We start from the raw sequence: 14,073 nt of genomic DNA, 5'->3' as shown, positions 1-14,073 counted from the left end.
CAGCTGATAGATTTTTGGGGTCTGTGTCGCTAGGGCCCGTTTCCTAAATGTCTCAACAGACAACTATCCAGATTTTACAGCTGGAAACTGGATCCAGAAGTGTAAGCAACCAATGCATCTCTTCAGATTTGTTCTGGGTGGGGCCCTCTTACATGCCTCTTCACCCCCTTCATCATGCTTCCCAAATTCACATCTCAAGTATACAGACAAGCAGCGGAGTTGATCCTGAGTCGGAATTACAGGTGTGGTGCCCCATCCATCTGGAGCTCCTGTGTGATTGTCCCTTACTACTGTAGCTGTATCTGGATCTACTGACCGATCCCTGCTGCAGTCCTCATCCCCCTGATTCTGGTTGCACACCTCACACTGTCCGCCTGAAGGATTTCTAGGGAGGATGGCAGTTGCCAGGCCGTTCGGGAAAGGCTACAGAATACATCTGTGGGGTCTGGACAGAGAGTACAATTAAGTGATACAACTCCTCATGGCGACGCTGGTAGTGCTGGTGAATGGAACAGGATCTTGATCCTATTCAAACGGAGATGGTGCGCATCTTAAATTATCTTTCATGTTACGTAACTGGTGCTATGTAAAGCGCTCGGATACCTGATTGGATTCGGGTCACGTTGGCGCTACATAAAACTCTGCTAAAAAAAAAAAAAAACTGGCAGTGTCTGGGATGACCCTAAATAATTTTCGGTCTGTCATTTCTGCAGGACACGCTCCAGTATCTAACTATCCAGCGAGCCAACACCCCTTTATTTGTAACTCGTCAGAGGTATTCGTTTTGCAATTGCTCCTCAGCCATGCTACACTAGGCTGTGGAATGTCAACATCATGTTGCAATTCTTACACAAGCGTCCCTCTAAAGAGATTTTATCCAAAAAGCAATTGTCAGCCTAGTTGGCCCCTCTCCTTTGTTTCCTTTCCTACAGATGAATTTCGGATGTTGGAACTATTCACAGTTGTAGCAGGATGACTCCTGAGGGAGTGACTTTTACAACTGGTGGAAAAACAAAGACGTCCTCTGGATCAATATCCTTCCCTTGTGTTCCGGATCAGAATAATTGTTATGTGGCCAGGTGCCTAAAGGAATATGAATCTTGTTCAGGTGAGTACAGACCAAGCAACACTAGTCAGTTATTGATCTCATTTGTCAAGTCATTTGCCCCAGTGTTGGCAGCCATGTTAGCCAGGTGGGCAAGACAGCTTGTGTGTGAAGCAGGTTTGATACTAGAGCAACACAAAAAGATGATGGACGGAATGCTGAACATTGTCAAGAATTCACCCCCAGTCTCAGATCTGGGTTAAATCCATTGTTTTTTTGCTCACCATGCCACCTCGGTTTGGACCCAGCCATATGCATATCGATCTTGTCCCTGCTCCCCATGGAACCAGTCCAGCCCGAACTGCTAGGCCAGGTCCTTCCTGGACCGGAAAACAAGCATCCTGGGGCCGGTTTTGGGGTATCACTTCTCATCAGCCAGACTAGCTTGATCCAGTGGCATAGCAAGCATGGGACCCACGTCTGGGCATACTATTTGTCTACTATCCTTTTTCAATCCAAATAAACCCACATGCCCATCGCTCAAATTAATTTCATATCTCCCTATACTAATTCACCACTAATCCTTTTTGGTTTCCGGAATAGAGTACTACTCACTGAAAATCCCTTTGATGCTTTGTCGGGGGTAGTAAGAGCTATATAAATGTAATTACCCTTCCCCTTAGGGCGACTATAGATGATGGACGGTTTTCAGGCTAGGCTGGCTGATGAAGGGTGATGCACTGAAACACGTCCTGCTAGTTTCCGGTCTGGGAAGGATCTGGCCTGGCGTTTCGGGCTGGACTGTTCCCATGGAGAGCAGGGTCAAGACTCAGTTGCATATGGCAGGGTCCAAACTGGAAAGGCATCGGTGAGCAATAAATGATGGATTCAGGCCCATATATCTCTGTACTGGGGAGGGTGAATTTTGACAATGTTCAGCATTTCATCCATCATCTTTTTGTGTTGTTACAGTCACTCCAGGTGGGAAGGGTATGCCCAGGTGTGGGTCCCGTGCTCACAATGCAATTGGAATGTAGCTATCCTGGCTGATAAAGGGGTAATACCCAGAAACCGGTCCCAAGATGGTCATTTCTGGTCCAGGGAGGACCTGGCCTGGCAGTTCGGGCTGGACTGTACCCATGGGGAGCTGGGTCAAGGCTGATCTGCAGAGGACTGGCTCCAAACTGGAATGGCATGGTGTATAAAAAAAGATGGATTTTACCCCCACATCTTTGTACTGCGAGTGAATGTTTGACAATGTTCAGCATTTCATCTATCATCTTTTTGCGTTGTTGTAGTCATCCAAGGTAGGTAGGGTATTCCCAGACGTTGCCCCCGCGCTCACTGTGCTATTGGATTCAAGCAAGGCAGGCGGACACCTCAAAACCGGTCACAAGATAGTTGTTACTGGTCCGGAGGGGACCTGGCCTGGCAGTTTGGGCTAAACCGTTCCCATGGGGAGCAGGGTCAAGACTGATTTGTATATGGCTGGGTCCAAACTGGAATGGCATGGTGAGCAAATAAAAGTTAGATTTAGGCCCAGATCTCTGTACTGGGAGTGAATGTCCGATATTGTTCAGCACTCTGTCCATCATCTCTTTGTGTTGTTGCGGGTTTGGATACTAATATGTTCAGAGAAACTCTGCCAAAGGTGCTATGGAGTAAAAGTCCATTGTGGCTGAAGTTTGCATAGAAGGGATTTTGAAATGCGCAGATTGGTCTTCAGAATCAGTCTTCAAACTTTTCTATCTCAAACCAATCTCATCCGCGAATTGATCATCAACAAGCTTTGAACAGGCATACTCCTCACCTCAGGTACTGACAGAGTGTAAAATTTCCCAGCGTTTGTGCTTGAAAGCTTTCAGTTCAGTGTGAGACACGGCTGTGAAGATTATCCCACCCAGTACTTCAGTATCTGGGAAGCTGGCTGCAGTATCAGTCCCACACATTAGTTGATTACAGGTGGTATTTGTGTAAAGTGTTAATAGAGCCTTCCGTAGCGGGCTATACCAGCTATTAAAGGCCCGCTGCAGCGTTAAAGGCCCGATACGAAGGCGAGGAACTTTAACAAAGCAGCGGGACTTTAATAGCCGGTATAGCCCTGCTATGAAGGGCTATAAGGCTATTAGAACACTCTGCCACAAGAGGGCAGAATGTTCTAACAAATAAAACAAAGCCTTCAGGGAGCGTGTGGGGATAGAAATCCCCCTCGGGCTCCCTGAAGCCTTTGTTCACAGCCAGAGCTGTGAACAAAGAAACATTGGAATGTTGGAGCTCCGGACTTCTACCAGCCATTATAAGCCCGGAGCACTCCATTGTTTTCAATGGAGCTTCCAACATTCCAATGTTCTAATGATAGTTATATTGTAGCACTGAATGATATGCCATGTAGACTTTGTTTATATGAGCTGAAACCGATTGATGGTATGTGGAGCAGGCATAGGAATGCTGCAAGAGTGCCTGCTCCTGCTGGACGGCGTACGGAACACCACTAAGAGGACTTCAGGCACCACTGCTCTTACTTCACTACCTGCCACAAGCACCACTTTCATGCCCAATGTTCACGCAAGAGATGTAGGGCACAACACCACAAGACTGGGGGAGATCAAAGCTTGAGCTCTACAGCTTTAGACCAATGCACTCCTTCACATGCTGGAAGAAAGACGGAGAAAGCATTTGCAGCATTTGGCGTCATTTAGAGAGCACTCAAGTTAGGTTGAGTCTGAAGATGCCAGTAACAAACCTCCCCTCTCAGATCACTGAGGTCCGAAAATAAAACAGTCAGTTCTGCTTTACATATACAAATATGGCTTGTTGCTTCTTGCCTTAAAGCTACGTATTCCTGTAAATTGCAGCCCAACACGTTTCCACCAAGTGGCAATAAAACGCCAGTGCGCCGAGGCAAAAAAGGTTAAACTTGTTTTTAATTAAATAAAGCAACATGCCGCCTAGCCCTCGGGTTTTAGAGCGCTGCCAAATTTCATATTGAAACGTTTCATTGTGCTGGAGTTAAGGGTGTGTTATTAAGAAAAGACGTGTATGATTTTCTCGTATCTATAAACCCTTGTTTACCGCTACAGTAAATACGAATTTCATCAAAAACGCCAAACTATAGGCAGTAGACAAACCAAGTTTTTAGTGGCAGTGATAATTTAGAAGTGGCAGTGAAGCGTGCACCGACTGCTAGTCCGTCACACAAGGGGTGTGAAGTGGTCAAGCGCTTGTAGACATCTGCTTGCTACAGAAATGCACTGGCCACACCCAGGGCATACAAACTGGAAGCGTATCTAATTATCACACCAATACTGGTCAGGGCGTGTTCAGGGTTTGTGTGTGTGTGTATGTGTATAAGAGATGCATCTTGGAAATCTGGTTACGATGTAGATCATCAGGCGTACTCCTACTTTCACTGCTGCAGTGACCAGAAACCAGACAATCCGCAGTAAGTGTGGCAGAAATCCATATGCCACCAATGTATATTTTCACTTTATATTTTTTCCTTAACATAGGAAAAACATTTCTTCATGGAGAAAAGCTGTGCTCTGCACCTCTAAAATGTACACACCGTATGGAACCCCTTTTTAGGTCTCGCCTGGCATTGCAGCGCACATGCACTGCTTGCTCTGCAAGGGCTTCTTGGAATCAACACAGTTTCAGAAGTGGTGTTTCGGCTCCGCCTTTCATTTCTAGTGGTGTGCATCATTTTGCGTCATTGATTTATGCTAAACGGAGTGTGATGATTGTACAGGAGGCTTTTTAGTCCCTCCTGGTTACCACCCTGTCCACTTTTGCCCCGCCCACCCGGACTGGATCTTTTACTCCGCGGCGTGACGCAGTGTCTTCTAATTACTGGGTGAGCACTTTCTTTTTTCATTCGCACAATGGTGTGGCGACAGCTTTTTAGGTCTCGCTGAGGACCGCGCTAGTTTATTTAATTATTTAGCCGCGCGATTTGCTGTTTTTCGAGCCAGCTGCAGTGCCTGCTCAATTTACAGAGGAAGGCGTTTTGAAGCCCGTACCGCGCTTGTTTATTTAATTATTTATCCGCGCGATTTGCTTTCACTGCGCTTATTCTGCCTGCCGTGTACGCTTGTTCTTGTGATGGCTGCGTGGCCCCTGTATCACTGGACAAACATTTACGCAGACCTATGCGCCGTCATCAATCCTCACCAAAACGTCCTTCTGAGCTGCCAGGCGCAACTCGGCCCAGCACCCCTTCACCATTTAATCAGACCCACTTGTACTTTTTCTGCCTGCCGTGTATTGCCGTGAGGCAGGGTCAGCCCATGGGCGCACAGGGAGCGGCAGAGCTGCAGCAGCCAGGCCAGCTCCTGGGTTCCACTGCTTCGCCTGACTTCTTCTACACTGCCAAGCTAGGCGCGTGGTGCCTCGCGGCTGCTTCCCTCTTGCTGCCCCGCTGGTGATACGGAACGGCTCCCCCGACAGCGGCAGTAGCCCCCGACTCCCCCGCAAATGATTGAAGACCTTGTCGTTGTTTGCATCTGTGAAAGCTATATTTGTTAACAGTGGTGTCTGCTTTTCATCCGTTCCCCCTCGCTCCTGTTTTGTTTTCTCCATCCCTTTGTTCACGCCCCCTCCCGTTCTCAGTGTTTTCCATCCTCCCCCCTCCCGTTGTCCGTGCCTCCCCCCCGCTGTCCATGCCTTTTCCCTCCCCCCCGCTGTCCGTGACTTCTCCATTAATGTAGTTATTAGTGTTTTGCGCAGCACCAACAGGCTGCCTTTCTAGGCGCTTCAGTACACTTAGATAGCCTGCAACGATTGATGAAAAGCTAGGTACGTAGCGCAATGTTGCTTGCGAAGCTGAGACGCATTTCTTTAGTTGTGTGTGTGTATTTATTTACTCATTGGTATTCTGTGTAGTGCCGACATGTTGCGCCCATACACTATATAGCGTTTCAAATGGGGGGAACTAAGCGCCAGGCTCGTGTTAATCTTTATGGTAAAGAGACCGGTTTATTTATTTGTATTCCCCGATCCCTTTATTCAAGCCACCTCCCGTTGTCCGTGTTTTCCATCCTACCCCCTACCGTTGTCTGTGCCTTTTCCCTCCCCCACACTGCCTATGCCTTTTCCCTCCCCCTTCGCTATCCATGCCTTTTCCCTCCCTCCTCCACCCCCCCCTTTTTGCGTAGCACCGACGGGCTGCCGTTCTAGGCGCTTCAATACGCTTAGCCTGCAACAATTGATAATAAAAAAAGCTAGGTACATAACGTGATCTTGCTTGCGAAGCGTTTCTTTAGTTGTGTGTGTGTATTTATTTTTCATTGGTATTCTGTGTAGTGCCGACATGTTGCGATCATACACTCTATAGCGTTTTGAATGGGGGGAAGAAAGCGCCAGGCTCGTGCTAATCTTTATGGTAAACAGACCGGTTTATTTAATTGTATTTATTGGAGCTTGATATAGCTCCTTTACACCACTCAGGGAGTCTGGAGACGGCAAGGGGTAAAATCTGGGCGCATTGTATCATTTACATACAAAATAAAATAAGTTTTTTACATTTCTTCGGGGCTAACTTTTAAAATGTGTAGCGCCTGCATTTTACCTTTCAGATCCTTCAGTGCGCCTCATTTTCTTGGAGAATACAGAGTTGTGCATGGTGCATTAATTTTAGCTGGGGAGTCCTTTATTATTTACCAGTCCATTGCATAGCGCCATGTCACCTTTCAGACACCTTACAGCGCCTTGAGATTCTGAAGTGAGAAAAAGCAGAGCTAGGCACGCTGCATTATTTTTCAGCTGGATAAACATTTATTATCAATTCCTTGCACCACACGCTTAGATCTGCCTTATCTATAAACTTGTCCTTGCGAGGCCTTGCCAACTATGCTCGTCCAATTATCAAGTTATGATACTTAGACAATCCTCCTGTAGTGCTATGTTTATAGCCCCTTTTGATGATACATATATTTTTTTTTTACCTGTCTTACTCCTCTTCTGTCCCACTAGGTTTGTCCAAACTTCCATTCAGTTTGTGTAATATACCTAGTCTTTTTTCTCTGGCGACTGTACCATCTGTAGGCGAAAGCTTCTGCAGATATTCACGTAGTCTCCTGACGCGCTATAATTATACCGATATTCTCTACATCAAGTCGGGTATCCTCCACAATTGATTTCTAGCGTATTTGTTCACACAACTTTGTCCTAGCTTACTAAACTTACCCCCAGCGCTACTATCACTCATATTGTTTTTAACTATCTGGACACACTAAGATGGCGTCTGTTTTGAGCCCATATGGCCGCTTTTAGTACCTATACTTCTGTTCCCTTCAATGAACCAATGCCTTTCTTATTCATCGGCTGTTCGCTCATAGAAGTTTATTTTCCATCCCTGCATAATTCATTTTATTTCTTTTTCATTTTAATTTTATTATTAGTACAAACAAAGTATTAGAAATTATGCCAAACATGCGAACAATACTGTTGGTCCTCAATTTAATCGATCTTGCTCGAGGGGACGTACGTTCATATCCGGGTTAAACTGGACCTCTGCACTCTCCTATGTCAGCGTTTCGTCTTCTCACTGTTGAAGTGTCTCGGCCATGGATTAATCCCGGGATTTGTTGAAAAGTTAAAGTAAGTTACTTTGAATGGTGGCTTTATCCCCCGTTCTTCTGACCGTAACTAAGACGCGCTAGTCAGTCTTGAGAGCCTTTTTTGAGCGATCACACAATCAGAATTACTTGCGTTTCCAAACGAACTTTGTTTTGGCATTTCACTGTACTAAACATCTCAAGCTCAGCCAAATACGCTAGGCTGTTCACTTTGACAATGAACGCAGGATTGCCTGGCAACTATACACCACGCAATAACTAAACTAAATGCTAAATATGGCACCCTAAAAGACCTTTGGCACATATTGTCCTGTAATTAATTAATAATGGACCTGTATATGAACACTATGTAGATTAGATACCTGGACATGGATTTTAAACTGTCACATATTTGTGGGACTGTCTTGTTGACGTTTTTGTATGTATTATAAATATAAAAATAATTATTTATTTTTCCTTAGATTTTGGATGTTTTCACATGTTGCCCTGTAATTTGAAATGTATTGAACCAACGTCAGACAGCATGTTCTTTGAAAATAATGCTTAGCCTTGAGAAAGCCCTGGCTTGAATTGCCACATAGGGCGAAACACGCGTCGGCTGTCCTCTTTTTCTCAACATCTTTCACCGAATCTAAAAGAAGTGAAATTGATTAATAAAGTGATGATTGAAAATCATCCTGGACTACTATATTGTATTATAATAAGGAATCATCCTATCTATTAAAACAGATTGTTTTGGAAGGGAGGAACACATACTCTTACCACCACACGCTTAGATGTCCTGTCCTGAAGGAGAAGGGGGCGAGGGGTGGTACAGCACTTGGAACAGAAGAGGGGTCACTTTACCGACAGGGGGGTCTATCTGGAGAGTTTCTTTAAACACGTCTTCAATGCAGCATTAACCATACAACTTGTAAGTTCCCGTGCCTGCCGGCTGACACAGCACACACTGGCATGTAGTGGATAATGTGAAGACTATCCTCCCAGGACAGACACCGCACCAGGGCCCCTTGCACACGATCACTTGTCGCCTCACTCACGCACACAGGGGCTGAGCACTACTGTAAGCTCCATGCCCACCGGCTGGCACACCGGACGTTTCCATGTGCTCGTGAAGGCAGCCCTCCCAGGACACACACCAGGGATCAGGGCACACGATCACACGCCCCTTCATGCATACAAGGACACAAGGACTGAGCACCACCAGTGGTCTTGCAATGTAATAGGTCTTGCATTTGCGAGACTTCGAGCTACTAGCATTGTAAATGACAAACCTTTTATCTATGTGTTGGTTTTGAAAACAGATAAATGAAAGGCATTGTCATTTACAACGCCAATAGCTTAAAATTTCGCAAATGCGAGACCTATTGCATTGCAAATGCTTGTTCTATAATAAAAGGGAGGTGCCTTAAGGCCGATGGGGTTCAGGGTTATTTCGTCATGGTGTGGTAGCCATCAAATGTTCCGGGACTCAAAAACCATTGAGTTTGAAGGAACTGTCAATATTAAGAAGGGGTGTCAATGCTTATCCTTGATTCCCCATGTTTGAGTGTAGGATATTCACAAACATGATACCTTTCAGTTTTGAGAAAACGTCAGTGGCGTCAGTATCTAGAAGTGGTTTGAAGGTGGTTCTTCTTAGGTTATTACTTGGTAAATCAGGGATAGGGCGATTGTCTTCTTTGATCTGTAAATGTTAAGCCTGGCCTGGTTTACCTTCCTTGTGAAGTGCTTGTTTGTTGTACTCAATGGCCGAAAAGAGGGGTAATGTAAAAGTCCTCGATTGCTTTGTGGAAAGCTCCGTTTTTAGGTCTCGCTAGCGTAGGCTGCGCACATGCGCAGTCTCGCTGGCGAGATTTAATGTTTTGGGGATTTTTAAGTAAAGGGCTTTAAGCCCCGTCCCTCTTTTCCATTGGCCGGCGTCACTGTTTATGCTAAACGGCGGCCAGCCATTGGGAAAGAGCTGTTGGTGACGTTTTCGCTCGGCTTTTTCTGCCGTCCCACTTGGACGGCCTCGCCTGTCTTCCTTCTGAAGTAAAAGGTTTCTTATCTTTATGGGGCCAAACACATGGCCCCATAAAGTTAAGAAACCTTTTAGCAGGCGAGGCCGTCCAAGTGGGACGGCAGAAAAAGCCAAACGAAAACGTCATGGTGAGGGCGGCCCTCTCTCCTCTCCAAAGGCCGCTTGTGGGGACATCTATCTGGTCGGAGGGAGTGTTCACTGGGGCCGTTACCTTCTCACCGGAGGCTGCTCGGCATCTCTCTGCTCGGAGTTTGGCGCTGACATAATCTCTTCTCTTCTCTGTGGTGGCTGTTTGCAGAGACAACTCGCTCGTGTCCAGGTTTGGAGCTGTTGGGGCGCGCTCTCTTCTCTGAAACATTGGGCTCGGACAGCGCTCTGTCCTCAGGAGTACTTTGCTGGGCTGTCTCTCTCCTTAGAATGTCCTACGTGGGCAGCGCTGTCCCTGGAGGAGCCTGACTTCTCAGCGCTGTCCCTGCAGGAGCCTGACTTCTCAGCGCTGTCCCTGCAGGAGCCTGACTTCTCAGCGATGTCCCTGCCAGGAGTCTGACTTCTCGCTGCCTGCTATGCCCCCTCCACCCTACCCACCCCCTCCAGCACACCAGCCCCCGCCTGCACATCCTCCCCCGCAGGCGGTGAGGAGCTTCAGGCGGAGCTTCCTGGGGGGGGCTGCAGCTCCTGGCCGGGGCCGCCCTCTGGATCACCATCGCCTGCAAGAAGTAAGAGGGCGCCATCCACTTCGCCCTCTCCGTGGCTGTGCTCTTCTGGCTGCTGACCATCGCCTTCTGGCTGCTGACCATCGCCTTCTGGCTGCTGACCATCGCCCTATACCTGCTGACCCTGCTCGACAAGCAGGACCTGGTGCCCCTCCTGGGCGGCGTGCACTGGCTGACCACCAATGCCGCGCACGACGCCCTGGCCACCTGCCTGCAGGCCGCCGGCATCATGATCCACAAGACGCTGAGGCACGAGTACTGCAGCGTGTCGGCCTACAAGCACGACTGCCTGTACCACATCTACCTCGCCGCCTCCTTCGCCTGCCTCTGCTGCCTGCAAGAAGTGCCGGGGCAACCAGGGCCTCATCTGAAGCCACGGCATCGGGCCGGCTGCGTGCGGAGTGTGAGTGTGAGGGCTTGGATACAGCGCTGTGGCAGATCGAACCACCTCCAGGCTCTTCCAATCTGAACAAAATGGTCTGTCCGGTTCATTACACTATGGCGCTGAATGCCGATGATCTGTCCGTTTCTAAGCGCTTCCACGTTTAGGCAGCCAACGAAAAACATCACGGGTGTGACCTTGTGAAGCGGTTTTCCCAGGATCACATGTTTGAGGTCACATCATTATGCCGAGATTAGAATTCATATCTCAGCCATCTACTACACCTCTTACTGATGTGCCTTACAGGAACAACAATTCTTTATATTTAAGAAAAAACATGAAGAAATTATAACGTTGTGGTACCACATTGGAAAAATATGGATACTCATAAAAAAAACAAGCATTTGCAATGCAATAGGTCTCGCATTTATGCGAGTTTGAGCTATTAACATTGCAAATAACAATGCCTTATATTTTTTTTTTCGTTATTAAGACAAATACAAAAACAAAACTAAAAGCCATTGTTATTTACAATGCCAATAGCTCAAACTCGCGTAAATGCGAGACCTATTGCATTGCAAATGCTTGTTGTTGGATGAATCAATAGCAGATTGCTTTAGATGACCTGAGAACCAGTCTGTGTATGGATTTGAGAGTCTAGACATGCATCTGATCGTTTTAGGACAGGTTAGTTTTTGTTTTTAGTTGATGTTGTCACAGGGCTCTTGAGAGCACCATGGTGCACATGTCTTTCTCTTGGGAAAGAAGTTTTGTTTGGAGGTATTGGCTTAAAGTCCTTCCATATGATTTTACTCTGAATATCGAAAAGTGTGTTGATGATAACCCCACGATGGAACTCTGTTACTGATGAGATCTTGCAGAACAAAGCAAGCAGGAAAGTTGCGGGGGAACAGGGCAGGTTTGCCAGAGTGGTGCACGTTGTGGGGAAATAGGAACAGTGAGATGCGCTTTCTCCACATTCTCAAGTACTTTTTCTCTGGGAGCATCCATTTTCCTCACCTGTGCAAGAAGCATTATAGAGCATAAGTCTATCAAACGAGCAGATTTTCTGTACTTGTACGTGGACTTCACAATCTGAAACCTCAGCAAAGCCTGACGTGAATCCAGAAATGGGATTTGCAACAATAAACTTTCACGTTTCCGGGATCTGACTGCAAATGTTTTGTGAATCAACCCCAAATGTGAAGCTTTTGGAAAGAGTCAATACTTCCACTGCAGCTGCCTAATGCAATCAACAAAATCTGGAGAAATACAATAAATAGGGATAAACCGACCAATGAGCAATTCCAGATACAGGCATCTTCCAAAACACAAACAAACTAGGATGGCATACAGGAGGTTCCTCGAGGAAAAGAATTCAGAGGCTTTCTTCCAAACACAAACACAGCGGAAAAGCGCAAAGTACAGACATGGCAATAAAAGCACCTCAGAAGACAGTCTTTCACTAAAACACTGACGACACCAGGACACCGCATGAGTGCTAAGCGAGAGGCCCCACATACAATACAGGAGGCAGACCTCCAAGGTAACATAGCCCTAAGTGAAAAGCACAAGTAGTGGGTTGATGGTCACAGTCGCACAAAATATTATATGGGACCTACAGAGTAACTCCAACCTGCAAGTTTTCACTCTCTCTCTCCCTCTTATTTTTCCTTCATCCCTCTTAAGCACAGGTAAGAGCACCCATGTGATCAAACATGCCAACAGTACGTATGACACGCAGATATGATTAGAAGTACAACATGGTTGACACCAAGCACTCCCATACGATGTAGCATACTACTCATCCGATAATGACCTTGTAAGCAGCATACAGCACTATACAAATGTACTTACAATTACAAGTGAACAAAAGGCAGGACTGGTAAAGAAAGACCTCCCTAATAAAAAAAGATGACCGACAGGGCACCCTCATAATACAGATCCATGACGTTCACAGCAGGCACCATCCCAAAGACAAAGTAAAGTATAATATGGGGGGGTGAGAAATAAAACGCCAAGAGGGCAGACTCAAAATTATTTCTGCGTAACTCAAATCACATGAAATGCAACAGTGCTTGGTAGGCAAACACCACAGCAAAGCAGTCCTCCCAGAAAACAGTGCAGAGGGAAAACCGCACGAGACAAAGAGTGGCTTTGGAAGACATAAGAGCACAAAAAGAAGGCACGGCGAAAGTGAGAGCAGCTAATGACGCACAGCCACTAGGAAGCCAAGATGTAGAGCGGGCGCGGGTTCAAGTAGACAGGCAGACCCCAAAGTAGGTCTCGTCAGAACCTAAAGAGAAGAAAGCAGCGAGGTTGCAGACGGGTTACAAAACAAGCGACAGACACACACACAGACACACACACACACCCCCCCCCCCCCCCCTTTCAGGGACCGCACCGCGTATCTCCAGAAGGCAGGCTGCTTTGGACTGCTCTGGAGGGCATGTGTTGTGTTAATAGAAGGCATTCAGCTGGCACTGAAGGGTGCGGCCTCGTCAGAGTGAGGTGTGCGCGTTCCCGTGATTTACCAAAACTGGTTTTATCTACACAAGGCCTTATAAGCTGCATGAAACACGTTTTGGTGCCTCGAACGGGAAGACAGCGGACGGAAATGCTGCCTACTCCGGCATTAGAGGCCGGAGTTGCGCCCCCAGAACACAGCAGACTTTAGCCAAAACGAGAAGCTATTTATTGTGCGCCGACTCCGGCTTTAAATGAGGCTCTATTGTGCGCCGGCTCTGCTGCTCCCAGCGCTGCGCGGGGACCCGGGCCTCCTCGAGGCAGCCAGATGGCCTGGGTTAGCCAAGGACAAAAGGAGAGCTGGGCCCTGCCCTCCCGGGTCACCAAATCAATTTAGAACTAGGCTAGCGGGGCCTAGCCGACTCCAGGAGCGACGAGGGGCGCTAGAGCAATGCCGAGGGGCGCAGCAGTCAGGCACTTTCAGCGAAGCAGCAGAGAAAACCGAGGCACAAGGCCCGGGGCAAGTCTGCAAGATCCGCCGTTTCAGGAGGCGGGATCACCGTCTGAAGAGTCAGGGCACAGAGAGCAGGAGGCGAAATTAACCTCTATGAGGAGAGAGCACGAGGTGCAGGTCCACCTCTCTCAATTAGCCAGCGGGTGGGGAGCAGGAGGCAGGATCAATGCACGAGGGGTCAGCATGAGTGACCTTACTGCTTGAGGAGGCAGGACGCAGGAGGCTTGTCTCGCCGTTTTCTGAATTAACACAAAGGGGAGCAAAACTGCGCATCACAGTATGAGGAGCCGGGCATTTTGCAGCAATAAGTAGGCCTCACTGTTTGAGGAAGCTGGACATGAGGTGCAAGAGGTGG

General features: G+C 47.4%; 1 protein-coding gene and 1 pseudogene across 1 annotated transcript in view; one reads left to right on the top strand and one right to left on the bottom strand.

Moving 5' to 3' along the window:
• The window catches only part of ACVR1B (activin A receptor type 1B), a 142,855-nt gene that overhangs the window by 92,051 nt on the left and 36,731 nt on the right, over positions 1-14,073 (bottom strand). The gene's annotated exons all lie outside the window — the stretch shown is intronic.
• On the top strand, positions 10,207-10,825 carry LOC146832905 (MARVEL domain-containing protein 1-like; annotated as a pseudogene).

This window comes from Triturus cristatus, chromosome 4_2 (genome assembly GCF_964204655.1).
Source record: "Triturus cristatus chromosome 4_2, aTriCri1.1, whole genome shotgun sequence".
NCBI lineage: Eukaryota > Metazoa > Chordata > Amphibia > Caudata > Salamandridae > Triturus > Triturus cristatus.
Note: the sequence above shows the minus strand (reverse complement) of the source record. Positions and strands in the feature narration are given on the sequence as shown.